The sequence below is a fragment of the Vulpes vulpes genome, chromosome 4 (genome assembly GCF_048418805.1).
Source record: "Vulpes vulpes isolate BD-2025 chromosome 4, VulVul3, whole genome shotgun sequence".
In the NCBI taxonomy this organism is placed as follows: domain Eukaryota; kingdom Metazoa; phylum Chordata; class Mammalia; order Carnivora; family Canidae; genus Vulpes; species Vulpes vulpes.
The window spans coordinates 104,440,456-104,468,423 of NC_132783.1; the positions used below are offsets into that span (position 1 = coordinate 104,440,456).

A 27,968-nucleotide genomic window follows, 5' to 3' on the forward strand; every position below is an offset into this window, starting at 1 on the left:
TGATAGGTATGTCTTTGTTAAAGCAAAACAGAAAGAGAACATGATTCAAAATTTTTTTTTGGAAAGAATGTTCCAGTTATTTATGTCACATATAGTAGAATTGGCAAATGGAGATTTTAGAAAAGCTGAATAAAACAATTCACACATTTTTTCTTAGTATGTCAACAACCAACTACTGACACTCACACATCACTTGCTGGGTGCCTGCCACTGTTCTTAGTGCTTTACATACATTAATTCACCTAATCCTATGATGTAGGCTTAAGGATTATTTCTAGTTTACAGGTGAAGACACTGAGTTATGGAAAAGTACAAACCTTAAGTCACATAGCTAAACTAAAATTCAGTCCTCAGCAGACAAGTCTGAGTCTGAGCACTTAACCATTATGCTATATATAGCGCTTCTCACAGTACAGTTTCAATTGACCAAAGAAAGATTAAGCAGAAGTCAGAAATGCAACCAGAAGTGTCCCATAAAGACAGAACAACTTTACAGTAGTACCAAATGAGAAAAGAGAGGTTTAGGACAACTGTTAAACCTATGCATTTCTAAGATAAATCCTTGACATAGTCTCTCTTTTAAATTCTACTGTAATCTTTAGTATAAAATAAGCTTCTAAGTATTATTATTAGCTCCATGTCACCTATAAGGAAACTGAGGCTTAAAATGGTTAGTGAACTTGCCCAAGATGACACAATAAGTGCTAGCACTCAGGTTTAAACATGACAACAAATCAGTGCATACTCTTAACCAGGATAATATGCATTTTTTTGGCAAAAAAAATTCATCATTCTGATACTTGGTTTCTCCTCAGTGTAGGGAAAATACCAGTTTAGAGTATCTTAATATTTCAGGCTGATATTCCATGGTTACAAATGTCATATACTTAAGGACCACATGGAGCAGTTAGTTTTATGGTGACCTTGGAAAGGCATATCCTTGGTTACAAGGGAGAAGTGTACATGGGCTTACTAAGAAAATGAAGTTTTACCAGATTACCCATTTGAAATGCCCCACCCAAAAAGGATATTACATAAAAATTAAGAGCCTAAGGAAATAAGTTATGACATACTTCTTTAAACTTCTATTTATCCAAATAGAAAATATTGATCTTTTCAAAATGTAATTTCCTTAAACACATTTAAAATGTAATTAATATTTTATCTTATTAGAGGTAGCTGTGATCTAGAAGATGAGGATTCTACCAAGGTTTTGATGCTTATTTGGTGATTTTGGAGCTCAAGGATTTTGACCTCATCAATTAACCTTTGTGTTAGATGCTCTCCTTTTTTTCTCTGTCTCCCAACTTAAATCTCTTACATACTATTATAAGCTTCTGAGAGAAAAAAAAAATCATTGAAAATAAGGAAATAATCCTGGAGTAGTATGGTGAGTCAAGAATGAGTACTTGTTTTTCATTTTTCCAAAGTCAGTATGAAATATGCTGAATTCCTTGGAGAAAACAACAACTGCCTAAAACCAAGGGCTATTATATCTTTAAGCATATAATTTACTTTGTAAATGTACGCAATGCATATTCACCATCCTATGGGAATGCAACTAAACATATACACTAGGGAGTTTTGTTTCATTTCAGCAGAAAAGTGGAATATTGATGTGTATTCAAATTATTCATTACAGAAAAAAGTCTCCAAATAAGACTAGAATCACATATAATTCTTCTAGTCAACACTGAAGGAAGTATTTCAATACACATTCTTTGATAAATGGTGCCAAATGTTTCAGTTATTTGACTCACATATAGTAAAACTGGCAAGCATAGATTTTAGAAAAGCTAATAAAACAACTCACACATTGTCTTAAATAATTTTGTAGTTGTGCATTTATTCATTTGATGCATTTATCTAGTTATGCATACATACAGACAATCTCAATACCTTTCTTTTTTAATTCTACACTTTGATTTTCCTTTTCATTTAAATGCCTTAGATCTATAGAGTCATCCATCCCATTCCTAAAGAACCAGTCATAATTATGGACTCAAATATTGCTGGGTTTCATAAAACAAGGAGGGTCACGAGTCCTTGATTAACTATACTAAATATGTGAAATGTTGCTGAGGAGGGTCAATATGATGTAACAATCTGTAATGTGTTAAGTATGGGATTAACATGGGATGCCTAGGTGGCTCAGCAGTTGAGCACCTACCCCTGGTTCAGGGCGTGATCCGCAGTCTCAGGATCAAGTCCCACATTGGGCTCCCTGCCTGGAGCCTGCTTCTCCCTCTGCCTATGTCTCTGCCTTCCTCTCTCTGTGTCTTTCATGAATAAATACATAAAATCTTTAAAAAAAAGTATGGGGTTAACAAATTGGTAATACCCATGATTCATTACTTCTTTTAGCCACAGGAAGAGAATTACCCTTAAGGAAAAAAAAAAAGAGAGAGAGAGAGAGAAAGAGAGAGAGATGTGAGATGCCTCAAAGGGTTTAGTCCGGTCTTCTTTAGTAAGTCTAAGAATTTGAAAGAGACAAAAATTTTATTAGAATTAATATTAGTAGCTAGAATTTATGAAGGGCTTGTTATATACCAGATCTTGTGTTAAGATTTTTAACTGTATAATATAATTATATTTAATCCTTACAATGACCCAGTGAGATATCTGCTATTATTTAGAGAAACACTTATAAAAAATGAAATTAAAATGAAGTAATATTTATCTATGCTCACATGACTTTTCACCAAAATAGGTGTGATTCAAATTCAAAACTGTCTGGCTCTAAACTCTCTATTCTTAGTATACTTTTAGTTAATAATTGTGCAGGTAAATTAAGCCTTTATTTATTTATTTATTTATTTATTTATTTATTTATTTGAGAGGAAGAGTGCAAGTATGGTGGGAGGGGCAGAGAGACAAGAAGAGAGAGAATCTTAAGCAGGCTCATGCCCAGAATGGAGCTTGATCTCATGATCCTGAGATCATCATTTAAGCAAAATCAATACTTGGACACTTAAGTGACTGAGACACCCAGGTACCCCTAAATAAGTCTTTTAAACGACCATTTAGTGTTTAGTAAAATATAGTGAGCTGTGGGAATGGAAAAGAATGACAGGTTATTTTCCTTTAATCAAATATAGTTATTTGATAATAGTTTAATGATATTAAAAGTACATGACTAAACATAAAATTGATAACATAAACACTATGGACCTATTTTTTAAAGAACAGTATATGGAGTATACTGGCTTCTTTATTGAGAGGGTAAAGAGTTATAATTATAACATAATTATAAAATATAAGTTATAATACAAGTAACCGCATGGAAGTCTCAAGTTAAAATGTATTAGTAGTATCAGGGGAGGAGTTGAGATAGTGGAGGAGTAGGGAGACTGGAAGCTTATCTCATTCCTCCAACACAGACAGTTATCAAATCATTCTGAACACCCAAAAAATCAATTGAAGGTCTGAGAGAACAAAAACTGCAAGTCTACAAATAGAAAAGTGACCATCTTCTGGAAGTTAGGAGGGTGGAGAGTTGACTTGGGGGAGATATAGCTGTGGGTACAGTGGTAGGGAGGGAACCCTGCCTTTGGAGTTTACTTCAAAATATCATAAGCAATGGAGCACATCATCTGAACTTTTAGAAGTAGATTAATATGGGGAACATGCCTGGCTGAAGGTCGCTTAGGTGGTGAAACGGGGCGGAATTCGAAGAGGGACAGCGTGGTTTCAGGATACTCTGGGTCTCCAGAATAATGAGTGGCACCAATGTGCTGCACTGTTTCTAGGTATAGGAGCAGAGGAGCTTGCCGAGAACAGCGAGTCTTGGTGTTGCCTTTCTGCTCTATTTTGCCATAAACTGTGAACCACTTTGTGGTAGTGCCACTACCTGGGCAGGCTGGCAAACAGCAAAAGCAGGGTGAGACCCTCCTCCAGAGGAACAGTGTGGGCCCATGGTGAGGGAGTCCCTAAGATTTTGAGTTTTGAAACTCAAAACTGGGACAGGCTGGCAAACAGCAAAAGCAGGGTGAGACCCTCCTCCAGAGGAACAGTGTGGGCCCATGGTGAGGGAGTCCCTAAGATTTTGAGTTTTGAAACTCAGTCAAGTACCTGAGACAAAAAAAAAAAAAAAAACTTGGACACAAGCAGGGCGAATGCAATGCAGGGTTCTGCTGGAAACTGGGGAAACAAGAAGGGTGATTGATTACTCTTCTTTGATGGCTCCCTGATGAGTGCAGGGCTCATGCTTTCATCTCTGGGGCTAGGGAGTCGGGCACCACTATATTGATCCTGCACTGAAAACCTTCAGGGAGCAAAACAGTGACACCTAGTGGAGGCTGGAGCCACTTATACCAAGCCCTGCCCCTCTGCATTGTGGTGGTGTGTTTCCATCAGAGTAAGTCCACCTCAGAATCAGTGCAGTAAGCCCCTCCCCCAGAAGACCAGCACAAAGAACTTACTTGCACCAAATCTACAATTTATAGATATTAAGCTCTGAAGATATTAAGCTCTAGGAGAAATAAGATCTAGTTTCCTTTTTACTTTTATTCTTTATTTTTAAAATTATTTTTTCGTTTATTTTTTCAATACATTTTAAAATTATTTTTTAATTTTTATTTATATGTATGTTTTTATATGCGCATGTTTTTAACTTTTTTGTTTATTTACTTTTCCTTTCTTTTCTTTATTTATTTTAAATTTTTTGATCTAGCTTCTTTTAATAAGCAGAACAAAACACACACACACACACAGCCAGGATCTAGTTTTTATTGTTTTTGTTTGTTTGTTTCTTTTTCTTTTTTCTTTTTGTTTTGTTTTGTTTTGTTTTCTTTTTTATTTTCTTTTCCGGATAAAATGATGACACATAGAAATTCACCCCAAAAGAAAGAACAGGAAGTAGAACTCATGACCAGGGATTTAATCAGTACAGATATAATTAGGATGTCTTAACTCGAATTTAAAACAATGATTATAAGAATACTAGCTGGGCTTTAAAAATCACAGAAGACACTACAGAATCCCTTGTTACAGAGATAAAAAAAAACTACAATCTAGTCAGGCCAAAATTAAAAATGCCAAAACTGAGATGCAAACTCAAACTAATGCCATAAAAATGAGGAGTGGATTAGTGATATAGACCATAAAATTATGGAAAATAATGAAGCTGAAAAGAAAAGGGAAAGAAAAGTAATGGATCACAAAGGTAGACTTTGGGAACTCAGCAACTTATTAAAACAATGACATTTGTACCATAGGAGTCCCAGATGATGAAGAAAGGAAAGGGGGAAGAAGGTTTATTCTAACAAATTATAACTGAAAACTCCTAATTTGGGTAGGGACACAGACATCAAAATCCAAGAAACACAGAGAATTCTATTAAATTCAAAAAAGCTAACCACTGACAAGGCAAATCATGACTGGCAAGTCATATTCACAAAACACATAAACAAGGAAAGAGTCCTGAAAGCAGCAAGGGGGGAAAAAGTACTTAACCTACAAGGGAAGATAGATTACGTTTGCAGCAGATCTGTCCACATAACTTGATAGGCTGGAAGACAGTGGCCGGCCGTATCCAACATGCTGAAGGGGAAAAATATGCATCCAGGAATTCTTTATCCAGCAAGGCTGTCATTCAGAATGAACGGAGAGATAAAAGGTTTCTCAGAGAAACAAAAACTAAAGGAGTTTGTGAACACTAAACAAGGCTTGCAAGAAATTTTAAGGGAGACTCACTGAGTGGTGGAAAAAAAAATAAGGCCAAAAGCAACACAGATTAGAAGGGACTAGAGAACATCACCAGAAACACTAACTCTACAGGCAGCGTAATGGCATTAAATTTATATCTTTCAATAATCCCTCTGAATGTAAATGGACTGAATGCTTCAATCAAAAGACATACAGTATCAGAATGGATTACAAAAACAAAACAAAACAAAACAAAACAATAAGCTCCAAGGATATGCTGCCTACAAGAGACTCATTTTATATCTTAGGTTGAAAGTAAGGGGATGGAGAACCATCTATAATGTGAATGGATGTCAAAAGAAAGCTGGAGTCGCCATTGTCATATCAGATTACTGGATTTTAAAACAAAGACTGTAACAAGAGATGAAGAAGGGGACTTTAACATTCCACTCACTGCAATGGACAGATAATCAAAGCAGAAAATCAACAAGGACAAAGGCTTTGAATGACAGAGTGGACCAGAAGGAATTAACAGGTGTCTTCAGAACATGTCATCCTAAAGCAGCAGAATACACATTCCTTTAAAGTGTACATGGAAAAAAAATAAAGTGTACATGGAACATTCTCCGTAATACATCACATACTGTGTCACAAATCAGGCCTCAATAAGTACAAAAAGACTGAGATCACACCATGCATCTTTTCAGATCACAAGATGTTGAAACCTGAAGTCAACCACAAGAAAATTTGGAAATGTCTCAAATACATGGAAGTTAAATAACACTCTACTAAAGAATGAATGGGTTTACCAAAAAACTAAAGAATTAAAAAAAAAATACATGGAGGGATGCCTGGGTGGCTGGGACATGTGGGTGGCTCAGCGGTTGAGCGTCTGCCTTTGGGTCAGGGTGTGATCCTGGAGTCCTGGGATTGAGTCCCACATTGGGCTCCCTGCATGGAGCCTGCTTCTCCCTCCATCTATGTCTCTGCCTTTCTGTCTGTGTCTCTCATGAATAAATAAATATTTAAAAATAAATAAATAAACAAAGAAACAAACAAACAAACATGGAGGCACATGAAAATGAAAACAAGACAGTCCAAAATCTCTGGGATGCTGCAAAGGCAATCCTAAGAGGGAAGTATATTGCAATACAGGCCTACCTCAAGAAGCAAGAAAAATCTCACATATACAACCTAACCTTACACTTAGAAGGATGTAGAAAAGAAACAGCAAATGGAGCCTTAAGCCAGCAGAATAAGGGAAATAATAAAGACTAGAGTAGATAAAAACTAGTATAACAGATTATCAAAACTAAGAGCTGGCTCTTTGAAAGAATTAATAAAACTGATAAACCCCAAGCCAGACTTATAAAAAAGAAAAGCAAAAGGACCCAAATAGATAAAATCATGAATGTAAGAGGAGAGATCACAACCAACACCACATAAGTATAACCAATGTAAGATAATATTATGAAAAATTATATGACAACAAACTGGCCAATCTGGAAGAAATGAAAAAAAATTTCTAGAAACTTACAAACTACCAAAACTGAAACAGGAAGAAATAGAAAATTTGAACTGACCCATAACCAGCAAAGGCATTGAATCAATAATCAAAAATCTCCCAACAAACAAAATTCCTGAGCCAAATGGCTTTCCATGAGTATTCTATCAGACATTTAAAGAAGAGTTAATACCTATTCTTCTCAAATTGTTTCAAAAAAATGAAATTGAAGAAAAAATTCCAAATTCATTCCATGAACCCAGTATTACCTTGATTCTAAAACCAAAGACCCCACTAAAAAGGAGAATTATAGGCCAATATCCCTGATGAACATGAATGCAAAAACTCTCAATAAAATGCTAGCAAATCGAATTCAATAGTACATTAAAAAATTGCCACAATCAAATGGATTTATTCTTAGGCTGCAGGGTGGTTCAATATTTGCAAATCCATCAGTGTGATACACCACATTAATAAAAGAAAGGATAATAACTTATGATCCTATCAGTAAATGCAGAAAAAGCTTATGACAAAAATAGAGCTTCCTTTTATGATAAAAACCTTCAACAAAGTAGGGATAGATGGGATATACTTCACCATCATAAAGGCCAAGTACAAAAGACCCACTGCTAATATTATCTTCGATGATGAAAAACTGAGAGCCTTTCCTCTGTGGTCAGAAACAAGGGAATGATGTCCACTCTCACCATTACTATTTAGCATAGTACTGAAGTCTTAGCCTCAGTAATCAGGCTACAACAACAACAACAACAACAAAAACCTAAAACACTTCCAAATTGGCAAGAAAGTAGTCACTTTCACTATTTCCAGATGACATGACACTTTATACCTGGAAGACTCCACCAAAAAACTGCTAGAACTCATAAAAATTCAGCATAGTTCCGATCTATCCTCTCAAAACTATAAAACACTAATAAAAAGAAATTGAAGAGGACACAAACAAATTGAAAAGCATTACATGCTCATAGATTGGAAGAACAAACATTGTTGAAATGTGTATACTACCCAAAACAATCTACACATTTAATACTGCTCCTATTAAAATACCACCAGCATTTTTCACAGAACTAGAACAAACAGTCCTAAATGTTTATGGAATCACATGAGATCTCGACTAGCCAAAGTAATCCTGGAAAAGAAAAACAAAACTGGAAGCATCACAATTCTGGATTTCAAGCCATATTACAAAGTGGTAGTCAACAAGACAGTATGGCACTGGTGCAAAAATGGACACACAGATCAATGGAACAGAATAAAGAACCCAGAAATGGACCCACAGCTGTAAGGTCAACTAATCTTCCACAAAGTGGGAAAGACTATCCACTGGGAAAAAGTCTCTTCGACAAACGGTGTTGGAAAAATTGAACAGCCACATGCAGAAGAATTAAATCAGACTACTTTCTTAATAACATACACACAAAAAATTCAAAATGGATGAAAGACATAAATGTGGCACAGAACACCATTAAAATCCTAGAGGAGAACAGAGGCAGAAACCTCTTTGACCATGGCCAAGCAACTTCATATTAGACATATCACCTGAGGCAAGGGAAACAGAAGCAAACATGAACTACTGGGACTTCAACAAGATAAAAACCTTTGGCACAGCAAAGGAAACAATCAACAAAGCTAAAAGGTAGCCTACAGAATGGGAGAGGATACTTGGAAATGACATATGTGATAAAAGATTAATATCCAAATTCTATAAAGAACTGATCAAACTCAAAATCCAAAAAGCAAATAATCCAGTTACGAAATGGACAGAAGATATGAATAGACACTTCTCTAAAGAAGACATCCAGATGGCTTACAGACACATGAAAACATTCTCAACCTCACTCATCGTCAGGGAAATACATTTCAAAACCACAGTGAGATACCACCCCACACCTATCAGAATGGTTAAAATCAACAACACAAGAAATAATTGGTATTGGCAAGGATGCAGAGAAAGGGGAACCCTCTTGCACTGTTGATGGGAATGCAAACTGGTGTAATAAACAGGGCAAAGTCTGTATAACAGGATCAGGTTTCCTCAAAAAGTTAAAAATAGAACTACCCTATGATCCAGCAATTGCACTACTAGGTATTTATCCAAAGGATACAAAAATACCGCTTTGAAGGAGAAAGACAATCATCATATGGTTTCACTCATACGAGGAATATAAGAAATAGTGAAAGGGATTATAAGGGAAAGGAGGGAAAATGAGTTTGGAAAAATTAGAGAGGGTGACAAAACATGAAAGACTCCTAACTCTGGGAAATGAACAGAGAGTAGTGGAAGGGGAGGTAGGCGGGGGGCTGGGGTGACTAGGGGATGGGCACTGAGGAGGGTGTTTCACGGGATGAGCACTGGGTGTTATACTATATGTTGGCAAATCGAACTTTGATAAAAATGAACAAACAAATAAATAAATACACCCTGATGTTTATAACAACATCATCAATAATAGCCAAACTATGGAGAGAGCCCAATGTCCATTAATTGATGAATGGATAAAAAGATGTGGTGTGTGTGTGTGTATATATATATATATGTATATATATATATATATACATATATATATATATATAACTCAGCCATAAAAAGAATGAAACCTTACCATTTGCAATATCATGGATGGAGCTAGAGCATATTCTAAGTGAAATAAATTAGAGAAAAATATCATATCATCTCATTCATATATGGAATTTATGAAAGAAAACAGATGAACATATTGGAAGAGGGAAGAGAAAAAAAAAAGAGAGAGAGAGAAACAAACCATAAGAGGTCTTAACCATAGAAAACAAACTGAGGGTTGATGGAGGGACGTAAGTGGGAGATGGGCTAGATGGGTGATGGGTAATAAAGAGGGCATTTGTGATGAACACTGGGTGTTATATGTAAGTGATGAATCACTGAATTCTACTCCAGAAACCAATATTGCACTATTATATTAACTAATATAATATAATTAATTTAAATTAATTTAAAAATTTAAAATGTATTAGTAATATTTTGGAAGGGGCAAAAACATTTTAAACTGTCCTTCCTCTGCATTTCAGTGCTAATATTCATCTTAGCATAGAATGTATTAAATAACTACTAATTTTCCTACTCAGTTAATACAATTGTTCTATTAAACAAGCATCATTTTGATCCCAAAATTGATCAAGTATCTCACCTAACATATACTCCTCTCCCTAAGCAAGGCTATATTTTGTGAAAGATAACATATGTGTTCTTAGAGCTGGCCTTACTGACAGATGACTTGAACAAAAGGACAAGGTGTTGAAGAAAGAGGAGACTTACTTAAAAATAAACTACATAGGACGCCTGGGTGGCTCAATGGTTGAGTGTCTGCCTTTGGCTCAGGCATGATCCTGGGGTCCTAGGATCAAGTCCTGAATCCAGCTCCCTGCTGGGATACTGCTTCTCCCTCTGCCTGTGTCTCTGCCTCTCTCTCTGTGTCTCTCATGAATAAATAAATTAAACCAAAAAAAAAAAAAAAAAAAAAAAAAAGAAACAGTGATCCACATATCTAAAAACAGGTACATTTCAAAAAACTTAGAAGGAGAGTGGGGACATAAGTAAATTTTAGGAATATGTAAAAATTGAATGAATGAATAAATGAATGAGAAACAAGAGGTGGACCTCACACAAAACAATGAGCAATATGTACTAGAAAATACAGGATTTGATACTTCAATTCTGTGTACCCAAAATCTAGTCATTTCTTCTGTCCTACCCACAAGGAAAGCAGTGCTAGTCTTCTTTCTGATAAGCTTGATAGATTTAGCAAATAAAACTACAGGATACTAAAATTTCATTTCAGATAAGTAACAAATACAAGGTTTTAAAAATTATTACTATAAGTGTGTCCCATGCCTTATTTTTTGTTGCTTATAAACAACGATAATATCATAAATAATAAAACAGGAATTATTCATTATTCTTTTTAAGATTTTATTTATTTATTCATCACACACAGAGAGAGAGAGAGAGAGAGAGAGAGAGAGAGGCGGAGGGGAAGCAGGCTCCATGCAGGGAGCCCAATGTGGGACTGGATCCCAGGTCTTCAGGATCATACTACAGGCTGAAGGCAGCGCTAAACCACTGGGCCACCGGGCTGCTTTCATTGTTCATCTGAAATTCTCACTTAAATGTGTGTACTATATTTTACCATGCAAGCCTACACTCCAATACCTGACCTATTCTATCCCTTGGTTTTCCTAAAGGTCCCCAACACCCCCTCCACACTTTCTTCTATGTTATACTAAAAGGATGTTGGTATTAATAGAGGAAAACTTTGAGAAACTATTTCTGAGTTAAGAAAAGTTTTATAAAACTTGACATTTAATTATCCATGGAAAAAAAAAATTAATACAAATTTATAAAAATATTAATAATAAAGAGTAGACCTAAATTGAATGATGGAGTAGAGAAGGTTATGAAAGCCCTAGGACATTAGTTTATTTAGGGAGATTTTCATGTAGAAGGTAGATAATATTATCACAAATTGTCTTCTCAACTGAAGACAAAGGAAGGAAGGAAGAAAGTGAGGGATGGAGGGAAGAAAGAAGGAAAGAACGAAGGAAGGAAATGAGGGAAGAAACAAATGAACTAAAAATAAATGTTGAATTTGGGAAGTTGTTTACTGATAATCTTATAAAGCAGCACTCTCCAATAAAAATACAATGCAAGCCACAATTGTTATTTTTCAACTTTTTGTCACATGAAGAAAAGTAAAAAGAAACAGGTAAAATAGTTTTTATCATTTTATTTAACTAAATATATCTAAAAATATTGTCATTTTAACATGCGATCAATATAAAAATTATTAATAAGATGTTTTACTTTTTTTGGGTAGAAACTGTTAAAAATCTAGTTAAGTTTAAACTAAGCTGTGTTTGAAGATCTTGATAGCCACAAGAGGCTAGTGGTTACCATATCAGACAGTGTAGCTCTAGAGAAACATTACTGTAACTGGAGATAAAATTTATACATAGGCGACTAAAATGATGGGGAATTAAAGATAGTTGGTTATTTAAATATTGGAGAATATAATAGGAAAAGTTCTTAACAAACAGATGAGACTTATAACTCTGATAGCTGAGAAGCAATCTTTTTACCACAAGGAAAAGAAGAATGAAAGACTAAGTGCACCAATAAGTATAATTGAGAAGGACATTTACCAATTTTTTGCTTATTAGATTGGCAAAGATTTAGAAACATGGCAATATCAAGTTCTGGTTAGGTTGTGAGTCAACATGAACTCTTATATAAGATACTGTAAATGAGAATGAAAATTGATGCCATCACTTTGAAAAATAATTGGGCATTATTTTAAAAAGTCAAAGATACTCATACTATAAAGCACATTAAAACAGGTCATTGAAGCTTTTGCAGATGACTCCCTGTATAATTATTTTGCTACATCAACTCTTTCCTTTAAAAACTTTAAGCACAAATGCCTTCTCTTTGCCTCTGTTCATGTTGTTCCTCATAACTTTACTTTTCTCTTTTTCCCCCCTTCTCTGTGCCCAAATCTTAAGTATGCATTAAAGCAATTTAGTCCATAAAAGAAATATTCATTCATTCAAAACTATTTAGGGACTAGCCACTATGTGTCACATATTTGGAGCACAATAGTAGACTAGATAAGTATGTTTCCTACCCCTGTGCTTCTTGCTTCCACACATGCACCACACATATTTCCTATTCAAGATTCTACTCTTCCATACATCACAGCTCATGTTTGATGTATCATTTTATCATACTCCCATTTGTAAGCCAAGCACCTCACTATGCTATTAATAGAGCATGAATAAATGCTACCAGCTGAACAAACATGCATCATCCTCAGTTGCTAAATATCTTTCTCCTATATTGCTAAGCTTGTAGTGCTTCAAGGTGCGTTTGGGCTGGAGCTTCTCTGCCTTCTACACCAACCTCTTACCTGCACAAAAGCCTGATTGCCCTCCTTATCTTTCTCTATGTTGACTAATTTGGGAGACTTGGGCATTTTTCGTAAGAAATCACTGTGACAGTCACACAGACCTTGAGAATCTGAAGGTGGATTATAAAGCAAGGTTGGGAAAGCAACTTCCAGTCAGTGTAAATATATAGAGAAAACACACTGTTTATGCTACTTTAATGAGTAATGGTAGCATTTAAAGGATTCATAGGGTAAAAATAATTGAAGTTTTTCTTTGTTACAGCAAATACTTTCTTCTATGGGATTCTCTGAATTTCTAATCATTTACCCAGGATTTTTTAAAACTGGTAATGTATTTTTTACAAGTTTGTCAAGCTCCCATTCCATGGTAGTAAAAAATGCTTTTCAGAATGTTGATGCTAATTTACACACATACCAGTTGTCTATGAGACTGCTTATGTCTCCCAAGACACACAGGGAGGATTTTATCTTTTTATGCTATGTTTGCTATGTTAGATGGCAAGAAAAAACAAACAAACAAAACCAAACCAAAAAAGGGCTCCTTCATGTTTTTAAAAAACTTTTCATTCCCTTATAACTGAAGTTCAACTATTCTCATATGCTTATTATTCTTTTGTAGTTCTTATACTTTGAAACTTCTTTACCATTGTTGACCAATAAAAAAAGACCTGAGTGTTTTTAAAATTCTTTAACTCTGTACTTTTGAAAAGTACTGCCCCAGTTTTTTATTTATCATTTTATTTTGCTAATAATGACTTTTTGATGTATAAACGTTTGTAAATTTTAATTCAAGTATATTGATCTTTCCCTTGGAATTGTCTCTGTTGCTTTCATACTTTGAAAGTTTGTTTATGCTTAGAAGTCCACAGATCACAAAAAGTAATTATCTAAATTGTCATTACGTTATAAGATTTCAGCTTTACATTTACCCTACGTTGACTTTCCATTAATCTATAAATTCAGCTTCTGTGTTTCCCTCTTGAATTTATTTTGGTATATGATGTGAAATGAGGATCTAAATTATTGTCCCCTCCTAAAAATAGCCAGTATGTTCAAATCTATTTATTAAGTCATCCTTCTTTTGCAAATGGTTTGTGGTATTTTTTTAATTCTATGCATTGAATTCATATACATGTGATTACACATATATTTCTCTGTTTTCTATTCATTCTTATTTATCTGTCTGGATATTCTTGTGCATACTGCTCTTTAATGTATTGTGTCCTAATATGTTCCAAAATTTAGAATATGCTTCAATGTGTTTTAAATGCATGTTAAAAATACATTTTAAAGGACAGTTAGAGTCACCTAAGTTCTATTACTCTTTTATGCCATGTTGACATTTTTTAGTGTCTGATTTTGAAGAGTCAGTATTTTAGATAGTTTTGTCTTTTTTTGCAATTTTTTCCTAAACAGCATCATCTATTTATTTAGTTATCAACACAAAGTATCATAAACAATTTTTAAAAGCATCTTTCAGCAATTTAAAAAATAATGATTTATGTCATTTTGAGATAACATTTAGCCCTAAAAACAAATCTTTCATAAAGAATCACTCACCTCTCCTCTAACCTATAATCACTCACCTCTCCTCTAACCTATAAAACAACTTCAAATTTGACTTATGGATCAAAAATATGCCCATAAACAGGTCAGTTTAAACTTATGATGAGTCTGGTAGCACCCTGGAAACGATGCAAACAATGTTTTTCTAAAAACACCAATTCGTCACTCTCTAATACTTTGCCACCATAATGATTGTCCACAGGTGTAAAGGAGTGACTGGACAGAATTCAATGCCCATGTGCATTAAGTAATTATGAGACCACCATGATGGGAAGAGTCACTGCTTTATATTTATACCATTCTGAGGAATAAGGGAGAATTAAGAGGGAAAAGTGTGGGTGGGGAACACAAGTAAGGAACAGGAGTTAGAAAATATAGGAAAATGACAGGTGAGCAGGAGGGAATTGTAGAGGTGGGTATTTGAAAGGAACTGAAGAGATACCATCCCCAACACTCTGTGTGTCTTTCACAACTTCAGACAACTATGCTCATCAAGGAAAGGAAAGAGAATTAAAAAATCAGGCATAGTACCTTCTTGTGCAGATGTTTTATTCTAACAAGGAGTGCTTCATTTAAATATAATGCTGTTTGCTTTGTGCAAAACTGAAACTGAAACATTTGTAAAGGTTTCTTTGTACTGTTTCTAATCTATAATTTAACAGATTTGTTCCACCAGAATAAACATTTGCTGAATGTCATGGAAATGGTTTTGAAAAGTATAATGTCAGCAAGATCGCCTCTGAACACAATAGTTGAACAAGGCAGCACCTGTAAACTGAAATACACAGACGTACCCACAAAATGGGCAATGTTTCAGATAGAGTCAGTGTCACAGCCATGGTTGTATTCTTTCACTTTTTTTTTTCAGTTCTTAAGACATGCCCTCAAACTTTTCCTCATATTCCACACAAGCAAGGGACATAAATCACACAAGGCTACCTGCCCATTTATCCAGAATTGTTGCCTAAGATCCATCCTTTGAATAACTTATACCCCTGACCTTTCTGATCAATAAATGAATGATAAAGGCAAAGGCTCGTGGTTTACATCTTCGTAGAAGTTTCCATCTCCTCTGAGTAGTTAAAATAAAAAATTCCTTTAGTGTTATTCATTGCCTCCTGCAAGCAATATTTGTATGTGTGTGGGCGTGAGATGTACTGCATCTTCTTACCTTTGATGTTTGGTCTTGTTTTGGGGCTGCTCTTTTGACAAGCTTTCAAAAGCCCCCTACCATGAATGTCGAATTAAGTACCCTTATGAATATGCATGAACATAAACCTCATATACTCATTTTGGTGGCTACTTACTGTGCTGGGTTGCCCTGGAAGCCATTCCAAATGGTTTTGATTTTGCGTTTGAGATTCTTAATGGTGGTAATTATCTGTTGCAGCCATGCAGTACCAAATATGATGCGTGTTAGAGATACTTTAAAAAATAATAATAAAAACGACTAAAGATGTTAATTCCCACATTTTAGTTCCTACAGGGCAATTAGCCCCTAGTAATGATGTTTATATTTATATGCAAATTTTTCAGGAAAAATGAATCTTAACAGAGACTTCATTTCATATCAATACGATTGGGGGATGAGAGCATTCCATCTGTCTGTAGAAAATGCCTGCCATTAGCTCTACATGTAGCCTATTTCTGTAATAGAAACTATTTAATCTTAAGTAATTCATTCTTCATTTTGTGTTATTTTCCCTTCCTTCTGTTCTTTTATTAAGACTCTTAACTAATGTACAGTATGTACGGCTCTTCAGGGCCCACACATAGGTAACTTGCCACATTTTCTTTTGAGTATCATCTGTTCTTTGAATTATTACCTAATATCCTCACTATTCCTCATTTTGGGATAATAATTGAGTAACCAGAGCAGGCTTCTCAGGGGATACTTACTTGTTAATATCCTCTGTTTTAGGGATTGCAACAACATTCAAGACAGAAATATAATGAAGAAACAAAGTTTTCGTTATAGCTGCAGCTTTTGCCTAGCTTCTGGTCTGTGGAAACTAAAGCTTACAGCTATTCATGAACTCCACATTCAGAGGGAGGAAAGAGGCTCAGTCGAGAGTCAAACTTCCTATTGCAATGCTCCTTCTACTCTAACACAATCTCTTAATATGGAGGGCCCCTTAATAACAAATCCTTTTTTCTGTACTTCTTTTGCCTCTGCAAGACATTTTAAACTATCATTTGACAATTCAGTTATTTAGTTAATGTCATTTGATATACTGCTTACTTAACTTAGATATGTTCCATTGCAGAGAAATGAAGTGCACATCCATTAGTTCATTTAAGAGTTGTTGTCATGTGTTTTAAAAGACAGCAAATAATAGTTTCTTTTTAGCTATCAAAAATGGAGACTCTCTAAATCCATGATTATATAAAACAAAATTGTTGAGTGAATACAGAACTCTAAAGGTCTATATATTACTGTGAAAGCACCAGAGATGTAGTTGAGGATAATGAGAAAATAAAGAGGAAAGGGGAAAAAAACTAAACAGGAATAGAGCAGTATTGTAAGAAAATTGTATCATATTTACACCACCTCCACTTCTGTAATAGGTATTCTTTAAGAATAGTAACGTGTAAAGGCAGGGGTAGAATTTGGTGAATCTGCTCTCTTTAACCAAATTCAAGTATATGGAAATTACCCACAACTTTCCATAGGAAAAAATGCACCTACTTGACATCTATGTATATTTTTCCCCTTTAACCTAGAACAAATAAGTAAGGAAGCCAACCCAGAATTTCTAAATAAGAATCAAATGACACAAATAATAACATATTTCAAAACATAGATGCTCACTGTCACTCACAGTCAAAATCTGGAATGAAGGAATCTGGGAAAGGGAGAAATTTAGCATCCTGCCAGGGGAAAATCTCATTAGATTCTCTTGAGATTTATCTGTCACTCTGACAGGATAATTTGATTTTAAATTCCATCACTGCTAGCCCTAATTTTTAAAATTCAATTGGAAAAAAAGTGACTTCTCTTTCTCCCATATAATGAATAATAGGATAATATAAATCAAAATCAAGGGTGCTATTAATCAAAAATTACAAGAAAAAGATTTGAAAATTTTTAGGGTTTGAGAGAAGTAGAAAAGTTCTCCTCCCTCATTCCCACCCACCCATTATGGAGCCAGAGTGAAGATCAGTTAAAAGAGATTCTTTATGAGGCTCAATTTAGAGAGTCAAAAGTTTTCTTATCAATGCAAAATTTTAATACTTTCTGAAAAAGTCTGGTCTCTTTCAAAAGAGCAGCACTTATTCAACCCCACACTGAGCCCATTTAGTGCATTATTATCAGAATTCATTCTTGAATAAGAGTTTTTCAGAAAATAGACAAAACACAGTAAAATGTCATAAACATACCCTTACTTTTAGGTGTTATAGTTAGCATCTCAAATTGTATTAAACCTTGCAAAAATCTAGTCCCTTCTCTTTCTGCCTTTCAATAAAAGACAAACAGTTTAATATCATTGATAGATGAAAGTAATGCCACTTTCAGAAACTGATCTACTTGAAGATTATTGCTTGCTTTTTCAGTTGCATTTCTGTATAGCACCTCAGAATTCAGGTATTCTCACTTCCACAGTGATAATCAAACTACTCATTAAAAAGAACAGAATTACATCCTGATGAAACTGGAACAGAGTGCCATATCTTAAGAATTGCTTTTTACATTTCCAGGTGACGCACTCCATATACTCCCCAAATATTAAAATTTCTAAAGAACGAAGGACTTAATGTCAACCTGCTTGTTAGGGAATCGGGTTCGTGAAAGGTGAGCAGCAGAATTTTTTAATATAAATTTGAGAAGTCAGAGGCGCCTCTCTCTTAGCCGCTTCATTTAGCACAACCAACTTTGATTGGCTCACCTTCCAACAGAGTTCTCTCTTGTAACATTTACTTTCTCTTTAAAGAGCTTTGTTTCTCATGCCGTATATCTGTCACACTTTTAGTCCTTACCTCCAAGTTTTTCCCTGCCACATTTCTTTTAGGTAAATGAATGAAGAGACAAACTGTGTCCTGTTACTTTTGAAAACATCACTGTGGCTCCCCAGGAAATAGGCTAAGTCCAAAATGGTCCCTGTCTTAATTGGAAGTTAGAACCAAAATGCTTCATACAATCTCATATTTGAACATGTTGCAACATCGTGATTCTGCTATCTGGGACGTCAAAATATTGAAACGCGTGGTATATTCATGTTATTTTAAAAAAGATCACATTTTCTACTTGTTAGCCTAGCAGATAGTCTTTTGACAATGTTTTTTCAGTATTTAATATATGTGTATATTCATATATATATATGTGTGTGATATGTGTGTGTGTGCGTGTGTGTGTAGTGTATAAAATAGCATAAACATGGTGATGGACCAGCCACCAAAGTATGAATTAAGGGAATTTGAGTGAGAAATGTAAATTAACTTTACTCTAACTTATCAAGAAAAATCAACTCTAATTATTTTAAATAATGGCCTCTTATATGGTCCAGATTTTAGAAGTTTAAAGGAGGCACTTACCTTACAAAGTTACTAAGGTTCCTCTTTCATTCAGGTAATTACTCAGGACACATGCCTAATTCCTCATGTAGACTTAAGAGCAAATTCTCACCTGTTGCAAATTTAAAATTGAGATCTTTTCAATACAGTAAAAAAACAAAAAAAGGTTCTCAAGTTTTATATTCATTTAATTGATAAACTTTCAAAAATGTAAGTATACATGCATACGATTTGGGTGTTAAATCATCCTTCATGAACTATCTTTTTTTTTCTAGAAATTATTATTTTATAAGTAAAATACAGAAAATAGAAAATATGTATATTATTATATATATATATAATTATTATATAATATAAATGATAGAAAGTACTATGAAAAAACCTACATAAAGATATATACTCTTAAATGCCTTTATCAGATATGCTCAGCTCTTGTTTCTAGGAACAAACTCCTCAAAGATTTCACCTTCACCCTGAATATAGCTGTGACAAGCCAGTCAAGGTCCACTGAATCCAATTAGAGTAGTTTTCTGAGAAAGAAATTGTGATTCTTGACAATATTAGGGCAAAAACTGGAAGCTGTTTTAACCTTAAGGAGGGCAGTAGTAGCTACTATCATTTTTAATATGTGGCTTAAAAATCTGTCATCAAGCCCTAAGAGTCCCCAAATATTCAGCAAGCTGTACTAGAAGCAGTCATTGGTTGTCCTACACTACAAGTCTATAATTTGTCTATATTCTGTTGCATAAGATCAGGATAGTACTCAGGGGTTCAAAAAATTCAGAGCAGTGAACAGAAAAGTCACTGTCATCTGACAAAACTTAAGAGGGGATGATGTTTTGTGAATCTTCGGAAAAAAAGCTTAGAAGATTTATCAATTCAGAAATGTTCAAGTTATCCACTTCTTCCTCACTCCAGCAGTTCAATAAACACTGGAAAATCCACCTCTTAAATATATCCTTGTTTGTGTCTCCTATTAAAGGTTTCCTACCATTTTTCCCATTACCTGGCTTTGTACTATAGCAAAATTCCCCCAAACAGTCACCCCTGCATAGACCTCTCTCTAGTCCACTCTGCACTGTTGGAAGCACCTTTCCAAACATAAATAAAAACGTGCCAGCCTTTGACTTATTTCACATCAATAGTTTTTCATCCTGAGATCAGTAGGAAAACAAAAATATTTTTCATGATCTGGCCTTAGCCTGTTTTGCAGACTCATCTTTTCAGTGTCTGTATGCTCTTCCAGTTGATTTGAAGCTAAGCAATACCAAACTCCATTTAATCTATAATCACACTTTGTGTATATGATTCATCCTACCTTTTAATCCACCTAGAAAAGTTCTATTCTTTTAAGTCCTGTTTTAAGATGTCATCTTATCAGAGGCCTTCTCTTTTACATCCTGAAGGAGTTTATTACCCTCTCCTCGAAGATGCCTCTATACCGGGGTGTTAGTGCACGCATGTGTTTACACTTCTATCACCCCTCCTTGAATGTGAGTCTTTCTTTTGGTATCAGTCTTATACATCATTTAGTTCTGAAGTGCCTAGCACAGTACCTGATTCACAGAGGCAAAGCATGGTGGACTGAGCAAATTTTTACTTTTGTTTTCATATACTACTGGAGATAAAAATTCCTTAAGTTAATACTGGCCATCCTCAATGCTTAAAGATATTTGGCACTTAACATTCTAATTTGAGGTGGTAGATAGCTCATGAGGCTCTAGGACTTTGGTTCTGCAGTTCCACACAGCATGTCTTTAAGTGAATGACTGTAATAATTCACCTCTGTCATGCTATAGTCCCCACAAAATGCTTAGAATCAACTAGAGGGGGAATTCTGGGTCCTTGGAAGTACTTTAAAAGAAGAGTTATTAGAACATAGTCCTTCATTTTAAATGAATTCCTGAAATTCAATAAATAATTTACCTGTCAGGTAAGCACAAGGACTAATAGACCATAATTCACTGACTGTCACACATGATATTTTTAGTAGGTTGTGTGACATTGAAAGAGAGAAAGAAATAAAGAGGTGAGGGAGGAAAGGAGGAAAGGGAAGGGAAGGGAAAGAAGGGAAGGGGAGGGGAAGAAAGGAGAGGAGAGGAAAGGAGAAAGAGGAAAGGGAAAGGGAAAAGGAAAGGGAAACGGGAAAAGAAAGGAGGGAGGGAAGGGGAGAGAGAGAGAGAAGGAAAGAAAAAAGGAGAGAAAGAAAGAAAGAAAGAAAGAAAGAAAGAAAGAAAGAAAGAAAAGAAGAAAGAAAGAAGAAAGAAAAGAAAGAAAGAAAGAAAGAAAGAAAGAAAGAAAGAAAGAAAGAAAAAAAGTTTTATTCCTGAATGTCCAATGGCCACCCAACTATACATAGATAAGTCCAATATGTAAATTTCTTCCTTCTTGGATTTAATCTCCATAGGTACTACTAGATAGATATTTGTTCCCATCAGGTTAATATTTTCACAGCTAATATTTGGTAAATAAAATCAATGAAACATCTGTGCTGGGTTTTGTTTGTCAATGTTAAAGGAGGCCGGATGGAGTGAATTGCATAATTATACCAATCCCTTTACTTGCTATCACATGCTGGACATGAAGCTGTAATATCAATATAAACTGCATTTGATCAACATGCAGGAGGAATGCAGAGGCACTCTCAGTTTTTCTAATGCTCTTTCTACCTTTCGAAATTGAGTAGCTTTATATAATCCTCCTGAAACTTCACACCTCACACCCCTTCAAAGCCCAATGCTCACACATGGTAGCATTAGAGGAAGGATTATTAAAGACCCCCATTGGAACTGTGGCCTATTCATTTTCTGTGTAAACCATGGGGTTCCTGTGCAGACAGTGATGTGCCAACACGAACCCAAACAGCTGCTGTACTAAAGCTGCTCTGAGTGCAGGTGGGGAAACAGCTTGTGATATTAACAAGACTAGATCCTTCTTGTGGCTTTCTATAGCCTTTATTTAAAATACAGAAAAATGCTTTCAAAGACTTATTTATAACTGTATCAAGCACAGATTGCACCAACATTATGCTGCAATGAGCACATGTGTTATTCATACTGATATTAAGTATTTTTTCGCCTTTGAAATAGCCAAAAAGAAAAAAAATTCCTGAGGATGATTTCAGATAAGAACTACTAAAACCATATCAGTGAAGCTAACATGGGTGAAAATAGCTTTATTGAAATTAAAAAAAAACATGAAAAGAAACAAACAAAAAGATTCAGTGTAAACAGATAAATTGAGACATAAGAAACAAAATTTTTTAAACAAAAGTTTTATGGATATCACAGCTGTCACATGCAGTTTTTTCTCCTTCATATAAAGATTATAATTAAATTAGATTTAAATGTTCCACATCACCATGGGTTCATATTTTATTTTTTAACTCTGCAATAAGCCTTACCAGCATTCTTAATATTGAAAGCATATTCATTGTTTTCCCTGAACTTTATTAAGCTCCTACTATGTGTTACTGCTCTGTTATGTGTTCTGACCTACATAAAAATATCCAAGCTATGTGGTTCATTAAATGTCAATGAGGATGAAAAGTGGATAATGATAAGCAGTTACAAGCCAAACAATGCAGGCAGAGTCAAGCAGTAGATACGCAATCTTCAGAAGTTTACTTAGTCTTCTGGTCTCAGTTTACTCATCCTTAAAATGAAGATCAAAATATTACCTATCTTAATGAGTTTTCCTGAGAAATAAAGGAGATATCACAAGCAGAACACATAAACATGATAAGCCATGCAGTAAACTCTCAGGAAGTAATAGTTGTTATTATCCTGTAGTAATGCATAGGAAGTGGGATTATTTGGGGATGGCATTGGCTAAAGAGCTATACAGAAGAAAACTATCTTTTGCATTCAGAACACTGGAAATATCTGATTTAATAATTTAATAGGAGAGAGAACATCTCAGGTCTAGGGAAAATAAAGCAAAATTATGAAACTACAAATGAGCAAAGTATGTATTTTAGAATGTGATAGAGTCATAGAAGATATATTTGAAAGGGAGGAATGAATTTGTAGAAAGTCTTGATGTTAGATTGGTAAACAGATATTGAAGAGACACATCAATAGAAGGAAGGACAACATTCAAATGATTTTATTTTTCAATTTTTTAAAGATTTTATTTATTTATTCATGAGAGAAACAGAGAGAGAGAGAGGCAGAGGGAAAAGCAGGCTCCATGCAGGGAGCCGGACGTGGGACTCGATCCTGGGTCTCCCAGATCATGCCCTGGGCTGAAGGCAGCGCTAAACCACTGAGCCACCCTGGCTGCCCTCAAATGATATATCCAGCAGTTTTATTCAACCATTCTCACCTATGATAAAATAAATAATTTTTACTAAATTATCAATTTTATTTGAATTTCAATTATATGTACCCCCAGTTCAAAACTATGAGTTGTCCACTTCTCTGCTCCACTGTATCCACATATTTACTTTGCTTTAATTCTATTGAATTTCCATAACTTCCTATTTTTCTACAAATGCTTTTTTCTTATGGAAATGCACCTTCAAATTTGATCATTCCAAGCACTCTATTTTAGCTTGACCACACACACACACACACACACACACACACACACACACACACTTCTCATGATTTTAACAATCAGAAAAACTCTGGTTTACTATTGGGTATTGGTTTTAGAGTCTTGGGAAGTCATTTATTCTCCTTGGGTATCAGTTTTCGAAAAATTAAAAATAATGCCTGCTTCATTTGCAAGTAACAGTGAAGATAACAGATAATATTAAAGTTAACATTATTGATGCTGTTGCTTTATAAAGTCTCTTCAGGAAAAATCTTTCAATATATATATATGTATTAGTCAAAAAATATTGAGATATTTTTTAACTGGATAGCTAGGCCAACCAAAATCATGACCTTATAGAAAGATCATTTTACCATTGGGAAGTACCAAAATGCTATTCTTATTAATAAAGGAGAAAAAATGTTTCAATATTTTTTGTTTCAATGTTTGAAGCAAATATTTTCAAGGTGAAAAAAATAAAAAGTAGAGTGGGATTACATTAAAAATTGAATTAAAGTAAATGTCAAAATAATGATTTTGAATATTATTGACTGGTAACCTTAGGTAAAATTATCAATACTTTATATTTTACTTTGTTACACTTGCCTTATTAAATTATTTTACTATTAAAATTGATTGCCAGTATCAGATCCAAAAATTACGATTTTCAGTTTAAATTTTAGACACCATATGGCATCATGTCATTTGTGCAAGACTATATTAAATATTATGGTGTGAGATCTGTCACATATCACATAGATTAGGATAAACTTAGAGACAATCCCGCTATTTTCTAGGCATGAAATACTGAGAAGTGGAAAGCTTGCCTACAGAACAAGTACAATATCCTTTTAATCACATAACCAAAAGAATACTTTAAAAGTAGGCCTTAGGGATCCCTGGGTGGCGCAGCGGTTTGGCGCCTGCCTTTGGCCCAGGGCGCGATCCTGGAGACCCGGGATCGAATCCCACATCAGGCTCCCAGTGCATGAAGCCTGCTTCTCCCTCTGCCTATGTCTCTGCCTCTCTCTCTTTCTCTCTCTGTGGCTATCATAAATAAAAAAAAAAATAAATAAAAAATAAAAGTAGGCCTTAGATCTTCAAATTTTATTGCAAACAATGTAGCCAGAAAACAAAGAACCAAGTTTGTTCTTTAATTTTCCACTGAGAGAAATAAAATGTTCAGTGTATTTTTCACATGTTTAAATAATTTCACTTAAGTAATGAAAATATGCTTAACTTGAAAAATAAAAGTAAACTGAAATGCTATCAAATCAAAAAAAAATTAAAATATTTGCTAAATTTTAGATATTTATAAATTAACATAGACTTCTAGAAAGATAAATGAGGAAAGGTTACAGAAGATGGGTTAGAGTTGATAAGTCACCAAATTTTATATTTATATCTAGTATACAAACTTATACGTATTATGATCAATGATAAAATGATTTTACTACGTGTCACTGCATAAGAAAATAGAATAATGAAAAGGCACTATACAACTGACAAAGATTTCAAAGATTGCTCATATTGTATGCTATCTGTACAGAGTAGGGGAAATGGGCACTTTTATACAATGTTGATGAAGCCCAAAATGATATGGCCTTTAGAATGCACATATGTTATAAAGCCAGGATTCTAAATCTATGAATTTCATGAAGGGAAATATTCCAATATATAGAAATATACAAGGATGTGCTAGAATGTATACAGCAGTACTGTTTAACAATAATCAACAATTTAGAAAACATTCCAAAGCCAGCCAGTAGAAAATGTGTTAAAAATTTCCCCATACAATGACATGTCATAGGGCCAGGTAAATAACTGCATATTCAATGTGTATTGTTAAGGAAAAAATGAAAGTTTTAGGGAAGCATAATTAACAATATTAATTAAAAAAAAATATTAATTAAATAATTTATAATGATATATATCCAAATATTTTATTATAAATATCAGAAAATTCTGTAAAAAAAACAGTTAACACTTTATCTTTCAAGAATGAGACTATATAGAGCTTTATTTCCTAGATTATATAGTTTGTCTTACTGACTCTTTTCTAGAGGAAAAAAGTAAATATTAAACAGAACTCCCTCAGAATAATATTAACAGATACATTTATAATTACTCTGACATCCCATATTTTGCTTCATTTCAGACAATCAATAGAGTATTTGGGGAAAATGATTAATTTGTGTTTACAGAAATCACTTTTGTTCAGAGAGCTGGGAAGAAAGTATATAATAAATGTTTAATGTTTTGGTTGTGATTTTAGGCCTATCAATAATAAGGAGGATAGAGGGAAAGTAATGAAAAAAATATGTTCTAGAAGGGTGTTATACTCCATCTCTCAGAAAAAAGGAGAGATAGTTAACGATACAACAATAACAGACTCCTCCCTCATCATCCAAGGTATGCCTTTCCCTTTTCAGCATACAAGTAACCTAATACAAAATGTAAGAATTGTATTACATATCAAATTAATTCAGAACATGACAGGAAGGGCAGACAAGTGGCGGTTTTAGAAATGAATAGAGTTCATGAAGTATTTAATAAGTATTGATCCTGATTTCACCAGAGGGTAAGCTACTCTTTGCTACTAAGTTAAGCACTTTTGAAAGCTCTATCAACTATGAGGTCAGCAGTTCAGCTAATATCCAGTCATGAGCTACTGGCTCCATGTACTTCATGAAATTGAGGTGTCTTTTTCCAAATCTTTCTCCATTGGTTACCAACCCATTTGGGAATTGCAAAGAACATATATTTACATATAGGGCAAAGGGTGGGGGTCATCATTGGCAGATGCTGAATAATGGTGTAGAAACGAGCCTATAATTTGCTACTGCCATCAATAGTCAAACAGAAAGACGTTTTCTGCAGATGTTTTAAAGTCCTCAAAAAGCGACTGAAGTCCCTTTGTGAAACTTGATTCCAACTTGGTCCTCTTTTTTTCTTTCTCTCTCTCTTTTGTTTTTGTGTTTTTTTTAAATTTTCAGTTTTTATTACAAAACTAGTGGCAGTTTCAGCATAACTACAAGAAAGATCTTAAGGTACAACACTTCTTTTTCTAAATTTTTAAACTGTGTGCTTATATGTCAGTCTCTTTGGACTTTGCTTTTCTCTCTGAGCTTTGATGCTTATCAGACTCAAAAGCTAACTGAACAGGAAAAGGTGATTTAATATCCTATGCTTCAAAATGTTCCATAAAAGAATTAGCTAATGTATTACCAACTTTATAGTTGAGCTCTTCTTTCCCTTTCTCTTTCATTCCGGGCTTCCAGATTGGCACATCTAAGAGGCAACTTGAAATCCATTTTTAAACTGAAGAGAGTAGAGATGTCCTCAATGGATTTTTAAAATTTTGTTAAATTTCTTTTTTTTTTATTTTTTAATTTAAAGAGTATCTCATGCTATGGACAATGTAACCACTGCCTGGAAATAGTTCTTAGTCTTTAAAAGGCCTTGTCTTAGTTTCATCAATGTGTATCCCAATAGTTCAGGATAATCACTTACCCCTATGGTTTCATGTATTTTGCAGCTATGTGAGATATTTCCCTAAAACCTAATACTTAATTAAGCCAGCTGGATAGTGTAGATTTTTTTTTTAAGTAAAACCCGAGCTAGTATGAGTATAAATACAATGATAGGACAAACAATTTTACTACCATTACTTCAACTGATAGAGTTCAAAGTCAGGTTAATTTGCCTAATACCTCAAATGCAGATTGCTCACAGTTGTAATCATCATCTCATTCCTTACGTGGTCAAGATGAGGAATAGAAATAACCTGGCATTTAAAAACAAACAAACAAACAAAAAAGAAATAACCTGGCATTTTCAAGCCAGCTAAAAAAGGATCTCCTTTTTCTTATTCTCTATCCAGTGCTTTCTGTGCACGAAATGATTATCAAACACCAAATTATTTTGCTTAACCTTAAGTTTACTATAAAGCTAATAATGTATATTTAAAAAAAAACCCTTAAGTTCTGAAATATCCTTAAGCAATGATACTCTCCACATTATGCCACCTTGGTTTTTTGTTAGTGATTTCCTTTGAAAGCAATCCCCTAGGTATGGCTTAGCAGTTAAAATAGCATAGCTCTCAGAGGGAAAACATGCATTTCACTTGTGAATGCTGTTTATTTGTATATTAGCAGCTTCCTAAATGATTCTCATAAAAAATTTTTGAACTATAAATAAAAATGGTTAACAGAATTCTCCTACTCTCACTCAGCCATAGG

At 34.3% G+C, this 27,968-nt stretch overlaps 1 protein-coding gene across 1 annotated transcript in view; it reads right to left on the bottom strand.

The window, feature by feature from the left end:
* Positions 1 to 27,968, bottom strand: part of TENM2 (teneurin transmembrane protein 2) — a 3,534,961-nt gene that overhangs the window by 2,190,931 nt on the left and 1,316,062 nt on the right. The window contains exon 8 of the mRNA XM_072756643.1: positions 19,210 to 19,300. The gene's annotated coding sequence lies outside the window, so the exon portion shown is untranslated. The remainder of the gene's footprint in view (positions 1 to 19,209; positions 19,301 to 27,968) is intronic.